The 17849-nt window shown below is 43.4% G+C and overlaps 1 protein-coding gene across 1 annotated transcript in view; it reads left to right on the forward strand.

Moving 5' to 3' along the window:
- The first annotated feature begins 2655 nt into the window (after positions 1 to 2655).
- Positions 2656 to 17849, forward strand: part of FBLN2 (fibulin 2) — a 140145-nt gene continuing 124951 nt past the window's right edge. The window contains 1 exon segment of the mRNA XM_081848814.1: positions 2656 to 2728. The gene's annotated coding sequence lies outside the window, so the exon portion shown is untranslated.

The following is a 17849-nucleotide window of genomic DNA, read 5'->3' on the forward strand; positions in this document are numbered from 1 at the left end:
GAGTGGGAAGAACATGGCTTTCAAATATATTTCCTTAACAGGACGCAGCTCTGCTGCACTTTGTGTCATTTGCTTAAGCCTTGTTGTTGTTTAGTCGTTTAGTCGTGTCCGACTCTTAGTGACCCCATGGACCAGAGCATGCCAGGCACTCCTGTCTTCCACTGCCTCCCGCAGTTTGGTCAAACTCATGCTGGTAGCTTAAGCCTTACTTTGCATGAATGCCTGGCTAGCTGTAGTGTAACTTGTAACTGAAAAACAACAACAGGGCCATAGGGTTGGAGAGGCCATGTAGCCCAACTCCCTGCTCAGTGCAGAAAACCCAGATGCAGAGCATCTACAAGAGACAGCTGTCCAAGTTCTTCCTGAAAACCCCCTGAGGCAACTGGTTGCAAATGCTCCTATGGTCAAGATGGCTAATGTTCAACCAAAATCCACCCTCTTGTAATTTAACCCCATTCAATCTAATCCTGCTGTCTAATCTAATCCTGCTGTCTTTGTCATCTTCCAGATAACAGTCCATCAGGAATTTGAAGAGTGCTGTTTTCATTTCCTCCCTGAGTCTTTTCTTTCTCCAGGCTAAAGACACCTGGTTCCTTCTACCTTTCCTAATAGAACGTGCTTTCCACACTGCTGGCCAACTCTGTTGTCTGTTCCAATTTCTATGTCAGGAGTGGAGAATCTCCCCACTCTGTTATGTTTTGCAGACAGATTGCCCACACCTGATTTTGTTTTGTTTTTTTTGAAAATTTATTTATTTGGTTTTTCAAATTAAAATTTCACAGAGATATATCAAACATAAATAATAAAAACAAGATTCCAATGAAACTCCTGGACTTCCATCCTCCCATTTGTGGGTCCTATTATTAATCGTTTCCTCACACATCTTTTATGATAATCCAAATCCTTTACCTCTTCCATTATGTCCAGAATTCAACCTTAAACTACAAGTGATATTCCAATCCTACGAATGATTTTAACTGTTTACAATGGTATTTAAGATAAGTTATAAATTTTCCCCATTCCTTATTTAAATTTTGGTCTTCCTGATTTCTGACTCTTCCGGTCATTTTCACTATTTCACCATAGTCCATTAATTTCATCTGCCATTCTTCTCTGGTAGGAACTTTACCTTCTTACCATCTCTGGGCCAGTAACATCCGTGTAGCCGTGGTCGCGTACATAAATAGTATTTTCTGCTCGTTTGGGACTTCAGGTGTGGGCTAGGTACTGGTTTGTATCCTCCTGAAAATGTGCACACAGCACTCCAAACACTGACTAGAGGAGCATCAAACATCACCTGAAGTACAATGTCCAGTTCTGCATATTCATCCTCATTCACTATTGCCTCCACTCCCACCTCCCTTTCACCATGCTGAATTTTAGATTGTAAGCTCCCAGGGGCAGGGGCCCGTTCTCTTGGTTTGTGTAAAGTCTTATGGACATTGATTGAGTTCTATAATATGCAGTCATACAACAGTTATGACCAAGTGGAATTTCTATAAACAGGCTCTCAAACAAACAGCCACACAAATGTGATAAATTCTCCTGTATCGCTAATAGAGCTTCCCTGTCAATAGTATTACTTTCCTTTCTTTCCTTTTCAATTGTCTTTTCAATAGTTGGGGTGCAGGGCAGGTTAATGATGATGATTTTAAAAATCAAAATTAAATCAAATTGACCCAGGCACTTTTGCATGGCATGGTTAGCCTCCTAGTGTGGTGTAGTGGTTAGTGTGTCAGACTAGGACCTGGGAGACCAGGTTTCCTGTCCCCACTCAGCCATAAAACTCACTGGGTGAACTCTGGGCCACTTTCAGCCTAGCCTTCCTCGGAGGGTTGCTGGGAAGATAAAACAGGGAGGAAGAGAGCCACGGCAGTCACCTTGAGCTCTTTGGAGGATAGAAACCAAATAATAAACAAATAACTTGGGCTCCTTTAAGAAAACAACTAGGATGCTCAGCACAGCCGGCTCTCTTAGTACTGCAAAGCACAACAGTGTTATTGTTCCAGTGTGTGCGTCCCATCTCTGCATTCGGCTGCTGAAAGGAATGATGAGCCTTTCTGGTCTGTTCCTTGCGAGGAAGATGCTGTAGCCTCTCTTGGGAGAAGATGCAGGCTGAGAGCGGAAAGAGCGACAGACCTGACCCACCTCTTTCCCTTTCATGCCAGAGTGAAACAGTGAAACAGTTCCAGATCCGCCCCCCCCCCAGCACTTTGCTTTCACTTTCCCCACTTTTTTGACCCCCCCCCCCCGCCGAACAATCAATGCGGGGGCGTGGGTGGAATCGGTCTGCTGGGGAAATTGACAGGGGGTTCATATATATAAGTCCTGTGTACGTCTCCGTCCCCATAAAACTTATCCAGCTAAACAGAATAGGAGCGAGGCGTTACCCCCTGATAACTCAACCAATACAGCAAGGCTGGCTTTTCGTGGAAAGTTGATGGGGCGGAGGAGGGCGGGGTGTGTGTGGAGAGATCAAGGGGTCTCCGAAGGCTTTGGCATCAGGGTGTAATTACCGATGATTGATGGGCCACTGCCTCCGGGTTTCAGGTTAAATAAACAATTCGTGCAGTTGGTCAACTTCCCTGTAACTTTTTTTTTTTTTGGTGTTAAAAGTCCCTCCTCCTCCTCCCCTCCTCCTCCTCCTCCTGGTTTCCCAAAAAACCCCCTTTTACAAGGCAGTGGAGGTGGCGGCAACAGCACACGCCGATTGCGCCTGCATTGGGGGGTAAGTCTTTTTTCGTGGAGCAGCTAAGCGACCAAAGGGGTGGGCGTGGGGAGAGACCAGTTTGTGTAATTGACGAGAGAGGGGGCGGCCAGGGTGGTGGGAGCCCCTGATGAGGGACAGATGGACCTTCAGCAGATCCGCGCAGGCTTTAGAGCAAAGATCAATTCCAGACCCAAAGTTATGTCTCCTGATCGCCCTGCTGTTCTCCATTCCTCCTCTCCGCCTCCTATCCAAGGCTGGAAACACACTCCCTGGCACTGTGTCTCAGAGCTCCTTTACTCGGCTTCTCCCTGTAAAGTTACTGGTTTTATTTTTTTTCCCAACCCAGGTGTAACGAACAGAATTGGAACACCAAAAATCCTCATTGTGGCGCCTCGGGTGCGAAACTGGGCTCTCCTTTGTAACCCTTTAAAGAGGTGCCTAACATAGCACGCTCTGAACTCTCCCAAGCCAAGGCTCTGAGCCTCATAACTTGTAGCACCGTTAAAGCGATTGGCCCTCCCTGAAGTGATGGAAACCCCATTGGCATGTATAAAGTCTGCTGCAGAGCGGCAGAATGTATGAAATTACACGAGCCAGGAAAAGATCGTTTCAGGGTTCTAAACCGGGGGAGGGGAGGATGTGCAACAATATTCCCTGACGTTATTTAGGAAATACATGGACAAGAAAAGGGCGGGGAGAAAGAAGGAAACAAAACAAGAGAACTTCAAAATGTTTCTGAGCTGTTGCTTTGCTGCAAACAATTCCCTGGGTGGAGACAGATTGGTGGATACGGTATTTGTAAATCGAGCGATGCTTCAGAGCTGGGGGCAGGGCAGCGTTGGGGGAAAAATAAAGCTCCCTTCTTTGTTTCCAGCCTGATTAGAGGTTAGGGTGGAAAACTAAAGGGGGAAGGGGACTCACCCCTGAACTTGGGGAAAATGGCATGGCGACCAGTCAGCTGCAGGGTTCCTCATCCTGTAACGTATACTGTGTGCTATCCATGTCACTGATGAGTGGTCTCCAACACAGAAGTGGCCCAGAGACCCTGGAGATGACCTCTCTTTTCTTTACTTACTTACTTACTTACTTACTTTATATTCTGCTTTTCCTGCAAGGAGCTCAAGGTCAGGTGTGTTGAGATATGAATCTATAATCTTTTCCTACTATTCTTCTGAGCAGAGCAGGGAAGACAAGGGCAAAAGGTATGCTTGAGAATCCCAGTTACAGATAGGTAGCCGTGTTGGTCTGCCATAGTCAAAACAAAACAAATTCCTTCCAGTAGCACCTTAAAGACCAACTAAGTCAGTTCTTGGTATGAGCTTTCGTGTGCATGCACACTTCTTCAGATACACAGTTTCTGAGCTGAGTTTCTGTATCTGAAGCTGAGTTTCTGTATCTGAAGCTGAGCTTCTGTATCTGAGCTGAGTTTCTGTATCTGAAGAAGTGTGCACGCACACGAAAGCTCATACCAAGAACTGACTTAGTTGGTCTTTAAGGTGCTACTGGAAGGAATTTGTTTTGTTTTGAGAATCCCACTTTGTGATATAATCCCTCCCATTTGTGATATAAGTGATAATGCCACTGGTCTACCTAACAGGGTTGTTGTAAGGATTACAATATCCAGGAAGCACCAGGTAATTCTATGTAGCAGTATTACACAGGAGCATGGGCCATTGTGAAGACAAAAAGATGATATTTTCTACCTTCCTCTAGCTTTGTTACTCTTCCAAGAAGCTTCTTGTGTCTCCCTCGCTGTCATAAAAAGTATTCTTTTAACCAGAACTTCTTCTGGCGGGCATATCAGGGAAATCGGAGGAGAGAAAGCCAAGGATGCCAGTTTGATCTCAGTTGTTGACTTCCTGGCCAATTCTTACATTTTGGCCTTTGATATAGAGCTGGCTCTGCCTCAAAATAGGGTGGTGTTGTGATAGTTCAAGTGCGTGTGTTTTGCTATACACAGGTAGAATGGGACATCAGTATAGGCAGTGGTTCTCCAAACCATGTGCAAGAGACTAGTGCCCAGTTAACAGAAGGCCACTTCTTCTACCACCAATATAGCTTGCTACTTCTCAGAAGTCCTTCCTGAAATAATACATCACAAAAGACACCTTACCTAGCATTTGGGGCTGAGGAATTCACCTGGGGGAATCCAACAGATGCTGAGAAAGCCCTGGGTTGAGATGAGTCACCCCTTAGGCATTAGGTTCTAAATGTGCACCTTGGAGACAGGATAGAAGCTGACAACAAACAGAGAGACATGAAAGACAGTCATTGAAAAAGACAAACATGGTGTAAGTAGCACTCGTAATGCACTCTTGCATACACAAACACACATAATATTTAAAGAGAGGTACTATATGGTCTGTTTAAAAGTTACAGTAGCCCCAAAGCCAAGATGTGTGAATATAAGAACCATAAAAAAAGACAACAGATCATGGTGAGCAAGGGAAAATAACAGAAATACAGCTATATACGAAGTTTGTGTGTGTATCAAGAGTTGGTTACACTGAAACTAGCATTGTACAGTACTGTATGTCACAAATCATTGACAATGCCCTCCTTGCTGAAAGCCTGTATTGGACCCACATTCCTGACCTTTACACTGCCTTTGATATAGTTAACTACTCTCTCCTACTTGATTCCTTTTGGGTGTCTGTGACTCTGTTCTTATCTGGTTCTCCTCCTACCTGTCTAATCATTCTTTCAATGTCTCCACAGGTGGAAACTCTTTCTCTGCTTTCCCTCTCTGTTATTCTTTTCTCTCTCTGCACGCTGTCCCTGGATGACCTCATCAGATCCCAGAAACCCCTAAAACACTGATGACAACCAACCCTCTCCCCCTCTGAACCACCCTCCTCACCCCACATCTTGAAGTGCCTCTCTGATCTTATTGCTGGAATACTCAATATGTCAAAGATCAAATGTCTGGTCTTTCATCTCAAGCCGCCTTCTTCATGTATTCTTGGCTTTTTCTTTGACAATGTTGCCATTCACCCTTAATATATCCTTTCCTTGTTGTTCTTCTGGCCCATGCTCTAGTTATCTCTCACCTAGACCTCTACAGAATTTTCCTTTCTAGTCCTCTGCAGGGTCAGCCTCATCTTCTCATACAGGCAAAATAAAACCCTTTCTTATCACTCTTATCATGTGATGCCCCTACACTGGCTTCTCATCTACTCTAAGATTAATGTGATTCCCTTCACGGCCCTCCATGGCTTCACCCCCTAATCTCCCTGCACATCCCAGCCGGTGATCTTCATTCCTCTGGTTAATGATGTTAGGTGTGCAAACATGATCATTCTGTGTCGTAGTGTTTCTGTCCCACCTCTGCTGTGAACATGGTACCCACCCACCCATATATATAGATCCCACATTGATTTAGGGGTATAAAAACGAATGAGCAAACTCAAAACCATTTCATGAGAGTGGATTTCTTTGAACTGTATCAGATACTCCAAAGTTAAGATTTTGCTGAGAAATATATGAAGCTTTCCAACCACTGCAAATTGGGCTGGCCTGGAACACAATGGAGCTGGTAATTGCTGGTCCAGAGTTCCCCCAGGTATCTTTAATTTATTTTATTATAACCAAGTGTAATAAAAACCACTGCAATTCTCCTGGTGTGGTTCTTTTGTCTTTAGCTGGTTCTAATTTTAGCCATGTTCAAATATATAAAAGGATGTCACATAGAGGAGGGAGAAAGGTTGTTTTCTGCTGCTCCAGAGAAGCGGACACGGAGCAATGGTTCCCAAGTACAAGAAAGAAGATTCCACCTAAACATTAGGAAGAACTTCCTGACAGTAAGAGCTGTTCGACAGTGGAATTTGCTGCCAAGGAGTGTGGTGGAGTCTCCTTGTTTGGAGGTCTTTAAGCAGAGGCTTGACAACCATATGTCAGGAGTGCTCTGATGGTGTTTCCTGCTTGGCAGGGGGTTGGACTCGATGGCCCTTGTGGTCTCTTCCAACTCTATGATTCTATGATTCTAATTTTAGTTCCTGTGAACCAGAAATGTACTTTGTGCTCCTTCTTCTCCTAGGCTTTTCTTATGTCTGGTGAATGTGCAACAAACCGAGCACCAATATGTAGACATGGATCCTGAGAACATATGCAGAATGAAGGAGGGAAAGGTTGCAGCTCAGCAGTAGAGCACATGCTTTGTATGTAAAAGGCCCCAGGTTCATTCTGCGACATCCAGGTAGGGCTGGTATTGCCCCCCTCTGAAACCCTGAAGAGCCCTTACCAGTCAGGGTTGACAAAACTGAATGATACAGATAAATGCCAGTTCCTATGAAGAACTTCCCCTTCATTGTGAAGGGGTTCCCCGTTGCTTCACATTACTATGGCTCCCTGCGTAGTATCTAGCAGAAGCATTGCAAGGAGTCTTCCCTAATTCTAGGAAGCCACAGGAGTGGAGAGAATTGCAGTAGTTGCATTTATTGATAAGCAACAGAACAGCAACTCAACATAGCAGCCAGAATTTTCTACACAGGAAAGACTAAGGCCCCAGCTGGTGGCACTGGGTAAAAGCCATAGTCATGGCTGGAGGTTGTATGCCTTGCCTGCTCCTCCAAGGATTGGGGTATCCCATTAAAGGGATCCAGGAGGAGGTGTTTCTCTCTGGATGTCTAGGTGGTGGCTAGGGTCATAGCACTCCTCAAGACATTCTCTGTGGGGTTGCACCTATTTGATGTATGTTATGTTGTTGTTTAGTTGTTTAGTCGTGTCCGACTCTTTGTGATCCCATGAACCAGAGCATGCCAGGCACTCCTGTCTTCCACTGCCTCCCACAGTTTGGTCAAACTCATGTTAGTAGTTTCAAGAACACTGTCCAACCATCTCGTCCTCTGTTGTCCCCTTCTCCTTGTGCCCTCCATCTTTCCCAACATCAGGGTCTTTCCCAGGGAGTCTTCTCATTTCATAATGTGACCAAAGTATTGGAGCCTCAGCTTCAGGATCTGTCCTTCCAGTGAGCGATGAATGTTATAGACTCCCTCAATATGTGTCCGATGACACTTGAGAAAACCGAGCTTCAAGTGGGTTGGTTGATAATGGTTGTACCCAATGCTTAAGCCCAAGCCACTCCCATTTATAATCAATAAAGTTGGCCTAATTTGAACCAAATGAATGTCTGTAAGTGTGGCTATTTTATTCTAAGTGCAGAAGGATGTACATGGCGCCTGGGCATGCAATTGGTTCCCATTTGGCTATAGAGGGAACCACAACCAGAGAGGGGGGAGGAGTTTCTGAATCTAAAGCACACACTCTACTAAGCTTTGGCTCTTTGCCGATTTAAAAGAAACAGAAGGGAAAATAATATTTTTGTTATTTTAATGCTAAAAAGAAATTAGTGTGTGTGTGTGTGTGTGTGTGTAAGAGAGAGAGAACAATGAAGAATGAAATGTGACCAGGAATCAAGAGCATATTTATCTTTAAAAATTCATCTCATTTGAAGATGGAGATAACTGAAGCATCCCTAATGAAAGAAAGGCAGGCTATAAATATGCTTAATTAATTAACACTAGGCTATGGGCATATGTGTAGCTCCACTAATATCTTATCAGTATTGTAAACTACTACATTTCCCCAGCTAGGATCACGGTACAAAGAACATTGTTAGTGAACATCATTTTAGAGTTTCTGTGCTACCAGATGACTTGTGACACATCCGGAAGTTGGCTCTAAGAGGATCTGTGCTCAGAATGAGAAAAGGCCAAGCGCTCTGCTATGTATGCAGGAACCTTTTGAGGGGTCCATATGAGTTTTTAATAAATAAACAAACTGTTGCCAGATATCTAATGTAAAATTGGTTCAAAATATTTTAATTTGATTTTCTTCCCTCTTTTCCCTGATACTGATAATCTTCTGAATTGCCTGCCTGCTCAGTTGCACAACACTAGATATTTGGCAGGGTGGCCTAGGACTTGCCAATCAGAAGGTCGGCGGTTTGAATCCCTGCGACGGGGTGAGCTCCCGTTGCTCGGTCCCTGCTCCTGCCAACCTAGTAGTTCAAAAGCACATCAAAGTGCAAGTAGATAAATAGGTACCGCTCCAGCGGGAAGGTAAACGGCGTTTCCGTGCGCTGCTCTGGTTTGCCAGAAGCGGCTTAGTCGTGCTGGCCACATGACCCGGAAGCTGTACTGGCTCCCTCAGCCAGTAAAGCGAGATGAGCACCGCAACCCCAGAGTCGGCCACGACTGGACCTAATGGTCAGGGGTCCCTTTACCTTTACCTAGATATTTGGCTAGACTATAGTGTGAGCGCATTTATGTTTTTCAGGAGATGGTTGCTCAGTGAACTAATTTATAGAAAAGTATAAAAATTTGAAAGAGACGATGGCCCTTTTCTTGATCCATTAGCCTTGTGCTGAGGGTGCTGGGAGGAAGCAATGTTTTTCTGAGTTGTATTTATCCTTTGGTTACCTGTGTTTCATGCAGCCTTTTGTGTTCTCTAACATGAAGCTGTTCCAATTTACAGTAATCTCCTGTTTTAGAGGGCTTGAACATTTCCTTTTTTTAAAAAAATAATCTACTTGCTAATGATTGCTGTTCCTGGATTGAATCCAGAAGCACAGCGAAAATATAAACAGCCCTGATTACATGCTGCTAGTGATGAAATGTGACTAGAAGAATTTAATTGATATTGGGAAGAATTGTTCAAAGAAACACCCTACTTCTGAACAGACTTTAATTTTTATGAATGAAAGTAGGTATCGGAAGCTGTGCGGGTCCCATTAGTGGCAAGTAGCAGAAGGACATGTACTGAACTGTAACCTTGAGATGGATGGTTGAATGAGTTCTAGACACCAACCGCATAGCCCAAAACTCCCAGCAGTAATACCAAGCAGAGAAAAAGAGCTGATATTTTCCTTTTGGCCGAGATGAGAATAATCTATCATGAGATGGGTGTCCCTGTAGTTTGATGACAAAGTGCACCAGTGCTGAGTTGCACAGGATTAAGTACTGTTGCTTTTGAGACATCTTGTACTGTGTGAGGCCCCAGGCAACTCTTTTGCTGATTACCTCCTGAACCTGTGGAGAACCTTTAACTCTTTCAGCCCTCTTTGATCACAATGGCCATAAAGTTTGAATGGTTATTAGACCCACATAGAGGTCATTCAAATCTACCCAATTACTTTAGAATCTTTGTTAAGCTTTAAGTTCAACCCAATGTACATAGGAACATAAATGAATAATAATAATTGTATTTTTATCTCAGTTTTGCCAGGTACTTCACATAAGTTGAAGCAAGATGCCTTTTGATGCAATCATAATATAGGTCAGGATCAGTGTTATTTTTCTAGAAAAAGAGGTGTCAGAACTCACCATGAATGCCTCCCTTGTTCTCTTATAATGTGTTGTGAACTGGCAGGACAATGGGGAGGAGGAGGAAGAGGAAGAGGATCCCAGCAAGGGGTATAGCTGTGACTGGGACACACCGGGGCAAGCTGGGGAAGGTGATGTTGGTGTAGGAAGTGCTCACAGGGGGGTGGAGGATGTTGAGGGGGTGGGGGTCAGTGCACAGGACCCAGAGCAGCAGGACCCATCACCAGAGCTAGAGGGGTCCCTGTCCCCATGAACACGGTGAGTTCTGAGGTATAGGGAGCAGTCGGAGCAGCACTCTAGGAAGCTGATGCAGGCAAGGGCCCACAGCCCTGCTCCCTAGCTGGCCAGGTGGGGTTTGCTAGCACTGGACAGAGGTGTGTGATTCCTCAGCTGGTGTAGCCTTGGGGCAGGTGAGGGTCCCATGCCTCATCGAGCCCAGATGCTGCAATCAGCATGCAGAGTATAAAAGGGCAGCAGAGCTGAGGGACTGTGGCTGCTTATCTGCCCATGTTTATGGGCCTCAACTTGGATGCTCCAGGATCTCTGCAGGACTGTGCTTTGGTTTGGACTTTGGACATGTGGCTTGACCTTGAACTGGGGACTTGACATACTGACTTGCTGCCAAGTAGGCCAGGGGTTCAGGACATAATGGCAATAGCACTCACCTCTGAGGTGCCAGAACTGAGTTCTGGTGAGTTCCAGCTGAAAAAAAGCCCTGATCAGGATTATCATTCCAGGTGAGAGGGATGATATCAACATTATGTGGTCCACAACTGTGTTGATATTTGAACTAAAGGCTTGTAATAATTCATACTCTTAGCAGGGGTGGGGAGCCTTAGGCCTGGCAACCAAATGTGCCTGGCTTTTGGAACCCTGCCCAGGTCATACCCCTCACTGGCCCTGCTGTGCACCATCCTCTAGTGACCTTACCTGCCTGCACTGTAACCTTGCTTGCCTGGATGGAAGATGGAGAGTAGTGTGTTTCTGGCCACACCTTTTGCTACACCCACAATTGGTAAGCGATCCCTGGAAGAAGGTTGATGCAGGAAGATCCCCGTTCCCTGTTCTTCATCATGTTCACCTTCCTCTTTTCTGGGAAGTGGGGAAAGCGGAGTAGCAAGAAGGGGGAGCAGTTCTCCCAGAATGACTGAGATCACAGCAAACTGCCTGTGAAACAGCTTCATACAAATGACTTGCCATGCAGGGTTGCGATGTTGTGTCATAAAGTATATAAATGAATCGGTGCTTGGTCATTCATATTGATTGCTGTAGCAGACACTCTTTTCCAGGTACAGTTCCAGATTTACAGAAGCCATCCTGTTTTCTGATTTGATCCCAGAATGTCCCGTTTTTCCTTAGGATGTCTGTATTTTCATCAAAGAATAACCCTTTGAAGACATCTGAAGACAGCCCTGTATAGGGATGTTTTTAAATGTTTAATGGGTCGCATATAAATAAAATTATTATTATATTGAATAATAGTCCCTATTTTCATTAAAGAAATGTTGGAGGCTGTGCTGTAGTGCTTTTGGTTCAGGTTTAGGTGTCAGAGCAAGGTATTAATAGCTATCTACATGAAAGTTGCACTCATGTGTTTAGGATATCTGAGTATTTCTGTCTTGCCTTTTTCTCATTCACTCTCATAAGTAACAACATTGACTTCATAAACCATAGTTTATTTAACAAAGCCAGGTTTATTAATAAACCACAGTTTATTAAGAATGAGCAAGGGGCCCTGTGTGTTTCTCCCTCACTCCTCCTCTTTGGCGCTTCTATAACCATCATAATCATCACCACCACTGTATTTGATAGCTCAGCCAATAGAGCATGAGACTCTTAATCTCGGGGTCATGGTTTTGAGCCCCATGTTGGGCAAAAAGATGCCTGCACTTCAGAGGGTTGGAATTGATGACCCTCGCAGGCACTTCCTATTCTACATTTTTATGATCCTATACCCTGCCTTTCCCCCCAGAACCAGGAACTCAAGCTTACAAAAACCATGGTTAGTTTAACCGAGGGGTGGCTCTTTTTATCCATGGGCTGCATTAAGCTTCAGCCAACTCTTCTAGGACCACACACACCAGCAAAAGTGGGTGGAGACACCTATCATACTCTCTCCTCTCATCAGCTGATCTGCTCATCAAATGATCAGTTTGAAAATCAGGAAGAGGGCAATTTTCATCCCCATCAGGCTACTGCACTCTACTGATCCTAGCACTATTTCACCCCCCCCTTTTTTTGCTGCTTGTTCCAAATTCATTGTGATCTTGTGTCCAGATCAGGTCTCTGAACTGTGGGATAGTCACCCTGAATTTAAACCACCATTTCCCAGAACACTGTGGCTTATAGCCTATTGATGGATTCTCTCCATACATATTTAGTATTTATTAAATATCTATCCTGGCCTTCTCCCCAAGGACCCCAGAGATCCCTAAGATCAGAAATAAACTATTATAGTAGGGTATTTCTTAATTGCCTGAATAAGCTTGGTGGTGTATTTGCTTAATTAGCTGGCGGGTATTGGTGTGCGTATAAATATACCTGACAAATGAGGAAATGTGACTTGTGTGATGGCCTTTTGCTTATAACAAAATGTAATCTGTATATTTCTACATGAAAACCAAATGATCAAAGCCTACAGGTATTTTTTGAAGAGGTTGTGAAGGGTCTGGAAGCACTTTGCACTCATTTGTGTAAGGCACATCTCAAATGCCAGGCTGAGTTTACAGGGCTGGCAATAAACTGAGCCATTTCCTTATATTCTAAGTGCATTCAATATGGATCTATGTGAAACACAATAAATACGGAACATCTACTATGTTGTTGCAACACAGGAAAGAAATGTCTTTAAAGAATGGCAATAAATACTCTGCATTTGAAGGTATGCAGCTAAAAAATAAAAAAAAAATTGACTGGATGTGTTTTAAAAAGATGAAATGCTCTGATACTTTAAGAATCTTGTCTATTTGCAGAGGCATGACAAATGACTACGCTTCAGAATACTTAGAATATTGATACAAGCTTTACTTTTGCTCTGCTCTCAGATGTAATGCCGCCCATTCCAGATTACTTGTGTAACTTCCTTTGAAATCTGCAGGGATTTCTTTTCTCCTTATTTTTGCATGTGGAAGGGATTTTATATTTGATACCAAATAGGCTTTTCTGCCTTTAATGTTCTTTATCTGCTCTTTACTTTGTATGTTTTTGGTTTAATGTAAGTATCAGAAAATACAGAACAGGCTTCCTGCCTATGATGATCAATCCAACGTTATCAGCAGAATTGATGTGCTAATGTTTTCTGGCAAGATAGGAATGTGTTCTTATTGAATCTCAAAAGTATTGCTGCTTTGTCCTTCCATTCAAAACCCGTAACAGTGTTCTCAGCATACCAAGCAACCTCAGAGTTGCTTGGCAAAGTCAAGCAGGTAGAGGCATTTGCTTGCTCTCCTTGCCAGGTTTAGCTATGCAGTTAAAGCCATGGTTTCCACCATACTAAGATTTAATTTGGGCAAATGATGAATGGAGACTACCGAAAAATATAAAAAAAATAAAAGCAGTAACTATTTTAGGTGCATCCAATTGATGTGTGGCTTTTGCTCGCTCCACCAACGGATGCGGGGGCCAGAAATGGAACCCCCATGCAAAATGGTCCCCACCTATACCTTAGATGTAGAGAACACACTTGAGGGTTCTCTGTGAGTCACTTCTGCTCCCCATGTGCCTCTTTCTCAGTCTAAGCTACATCACATCGCTGTTGTGAGGATTAAATGGAGATGGGAGAGAACAATGGATGCCTCCTTGAGCTCCTTGGTGGAAAAATTGAATATATATGAGGGCTACTCTGTGAATGCATCCCATTGCATATGTGGACCCGGTTGCCTCTTCTCTCAATGTAAATGTGTATTATTGTGTGCTTGTATATGAGTGAGACATGGGAAACTGGCCTATACTGAAGTAGACTATTGGTCTATATACCTCAGTATGGCTCACACTCAGAAGGGATGCGGGTGACATTGTGGTCTAAACCACTGAGCCTCTTGGGCTTGCCGATCAGAAGGCTGGCGGTTCAAATCCCCATGACGGAGTGAGCTCCCATTCCTCTGTCCTAGCCCAGCTCCTGCCAACCTAGCAGTCTGAAAGCACACCACTTCAAGTAATTAAATAGGTACTGCTGTGGCAGGAAGGTAAATGGCGTTTCCGTGCACTCTGGTTTCCGTCCTGGGTTCCATTGCACCAGAAGTGGTTTCATCATTCTGGCCACATGATCCAGAAAGCTGTCTGTGCTTACCTAAGAAACCGGAGGCCTTTCTTCTGGGCATTGTGGACCAGAGAGTACTTAAGAAAGATAGAATTTTTTTTATGTATGCTACCACAGCAGCAAGGGTCCTGATTGCTAAGCATTGGAAGACACAAGATTTACCCACGCTGGAGGAATGGCAAACGCAGTTGATGGACTATATGGAACTGGCCGAAATGACTGGCAGAATCCGAGACTTGGGAGAAGAAACAATCGAGGAGGACTGGGAAAAATTTAAAGACTATTTGAAAAAACATTACAAGTTGTATGAATGTTAAAAAATGCACTTTTTAGAAATTCTAGCTTCAGCATTTGTAAATTAATGAAATGGAAATTAAGGTACAAGAAGTCAGAGGTGGAATAATGAAATAACTTTATTATGTTTAAGCTAAAACGTATAAGATTTGGGTTACAACAGTTCTGAAATTAGGCAACATGATAAAATGAAAGATACAATAAGCTTTGAAATAAGTTAACAAATTGCTGATGTTTTGTATTACAGAGAATGCAGGGTTTGGAGGATGTGGGGAAGTCCAATAGATGTGCTGGAAAAAAGGATTATGGAAATTTGTAATTTCTCTACTTTATTTTCTATTTCTGTCTTTATCTCTTTTTTCTGTATTTCATAAACTTAATAAAAATATTATAAAAAAAAAAACCAGAAAGCTGTCTGTGGACAAACACTGGCTCCCTTTCCTGAAAGCGACATGAGCGCCGCAACCCCATAGTCTCCTTTGACTGGACTTAACCATCCAGATGTCCTTTACCCGTTACCTACACTCAGAATCATAGAACTATAGAGTTGGAAGGGACCTCAGACCCAGCCCCCTGACTGGCATCCTCCTGTCTTGGGAGACAATGGAGGAGTGCACCTTTAGGGGTGAAGTGAAACTTTTGGAAGGTTACAGTGCCTGCTGTGGCAGTAGAGGACAATATGGGAGAGACATGTTTTATTGCAACTGGGGCTGATGAAAGCATCCAGTTTCACTGTTGTAGATGCACCATGATGTTTCTTCTCTCTGCACTCCTCTCAGTTGTCATTTCTCCTCTGGTCACTGATATATACCCTGACTGCCTGTCTCCAGGCACTGTGGGTCATCTGCAAGGGATTCCCACACAGCAGGATTAATGTTGCCAGCCTTCATGTCACATATGCAGACACCTTTATAATGCAGAGTTGGTCCACCAACAAGCCTGGTGCCTGAAGGCAGCTCCCCAAAGAGCATGTCCTTGGGGATCCTGCCATCTTCCATTCTGTGGACATGACCAAGCCAGTGTAAACATTGCTGAGACAGGAGTTTGAACATGCTGGGAATGTGGGCATAGGAGAGCACATCTTTGTTTGAGACCCATGCAATGCAGCAATCTCAACAGCACCTCTTTCAGGATTCTTTATTTCCCCAAGAATCTTTCTCACCTCCATCTGCAGATGCTGGGGATTAAAAGCGTGTTCTCCACTTTTGTGCTGTCCCCAGTGTAAAATCAGAGGCATTCAGGGAACATAAAATGGACAAGCATCAGGGATGGCCACTGAAATCAGTTCATTTGCTGTTGTCAAAGGGGGGCGGGGTATGCTGCTTCCTCATCACTGAATGAGTGACAAGTGTGTGTGAGAGAGTCAGAGAGAGAAAACTGTCTTTTGCATATATTAAAACTGTCTATGGAAGCAGCTGGAGCATGCATGCGCCCACTGTAGAATGTCTGATATCAGCTTGGTAAATAAAAAAATGCAACTTTATTAAAATTAATAAATGCAAACTTTTCTGTAGCAGTTTTTCAAAGTTCACATTCTTTAGTTTTTTATTATTAAAGATTTCTTGGTTTACAAAAGTATGTGCTATGTCTCTATTTTCAAGTTACATTTTCTACAGATCAGTTTCATTTGTTGAGACATTAGTGTTACATTAGGAAGAAAAGAGGTGGAGGGGGCATGGTGAGTGAGGCTAGAGTTGGGTGGGGATGTTTCTATTTTACTTAGTGTATGTGTGGGGTTTTGTGTCAGCGTCGCTTGTGCGGATTCTCCTTACTATTTGCTTGTGTTTCTTTGGTGGAGAGAGAGGTTGGGGTTGGCCTAGGGTGTGGTTGTTTGTTTGTTGTTGGCTGTGGTGGTCTTTGTTTTCATGTGTGAGTGGGGTAGGTTGGGTGTTTTTGTATCAGGTTAGCCATATTGATTTGTATGCTGTTGGCGGATTCTTGTCGTTGTCTAGTTGGGCTGTGTATGGGATAAAGGGGAGCCATACCGGGCTGAAGGCGTCTTCTATTTGCCCCTGTGTTAGTTTCAGTTTATTGGTTAATTTTTCTAGTAAGGCTGTTTCCCATACTATTTGGTACCATTGGTCCATGCTTTCTCCTGACAGGTCTCTCTAGTGTCTGGGTATTATATTTCTGGCTGCTGAGAGTAGGTGAGTTATGAGTTCTTTGTGGTATGAGTGGGCATGCATAGTCTGCTCCCCCAAAACAACATTTTACATTAATTATCTAGATTCATTTTATATTATGTATATTTTCTCATAAGCAGATTGCTATTATAGCTTTCATTGGTTATCAAGGATTTTGAATGGAAAGAGCAACCACAGTTAGCAAAACCTACTTTTCTTCTGGCTGTTGAAAATTATATGAGAGCAGAGAGACATCTCTCACTGCTGGCAACAGAGATGGAAAATCAAATTTTAAAGGTTTAGTTTGAGCATTTAGTGGTTTTTCCTATTCTTTACCATTTCCCCTTTAAAACAAAGGATGTTGTTTCCTTTACTTTCCTTTTCTTCTTAACCAGTGTAAAAAGGGGTTGTTTCCACTAAGGTTGCTGATTTCCCCTTGTGAAGTTTGGAATAATTTATAAGGTAAAGGTTAGCTAGTTCACTGAGGACTGAAGTGAAGAAAGTTTCAGAAAGACACACTGGTCACTATGTTTGCCTTGGCAAGGAAGTATCTGTGGACATCTTGCTTGTAACCCCCCCTTTTGCAAATACAGTGGTACCTCGGGTTATGTATGCTTCAGGTTACATACGCTTCAGGTTACAGACTCCGCTAACCCAGAAATATTACCTTGGGTTAAGAACTTTGCTTCAGGATGAGAACAGAAATCGTGCTCCGGCGGTGCGGCATCAGCTGCAGGCTCCATTAGCTAAAGTGATGCTTCAGGTTAAGAACAGTTTCAGGTTAAGTACAGACCTCCGGAACGAATTAAGTACAGTGGTACCTTGGTTCTCAAACTTAATCCATACCGGGAGCCCGTTCCAAAACCAAAGCGTTCCAAAACCAAGGTGCACTTTCCCATAGAAAGTAATCCAAAATGGATTAATCTGACTTTTAAAAACAACCCCTAAAACAGCAATTTAACATGAATTTTACTATCTAATGAGACCACTGATCCATAAAATGAATGAAATAAACAATGTACTGCACTCACACAATCAATCTGTAGCTGAACTGGGTTCCACACAGTCACAAAAACAAAACAAAAAAGAGCCGCAAAAACAAAAACACAAAATAAATAGCAAAAACAGACAGACCTCAGCAA

The sequence above is a fragment of the Podarcis erhardii genome (genome assembly GCF_964252035.2).
Source record: "Podarcis erhardii genome assembly, chromosome: 2".
Lineage (NCBI taxonomy): Eukaryota > Metazoa > Chordata > Lepidosauria > Squamata > Lacertidae > Podarcis > Podarcis erhardii.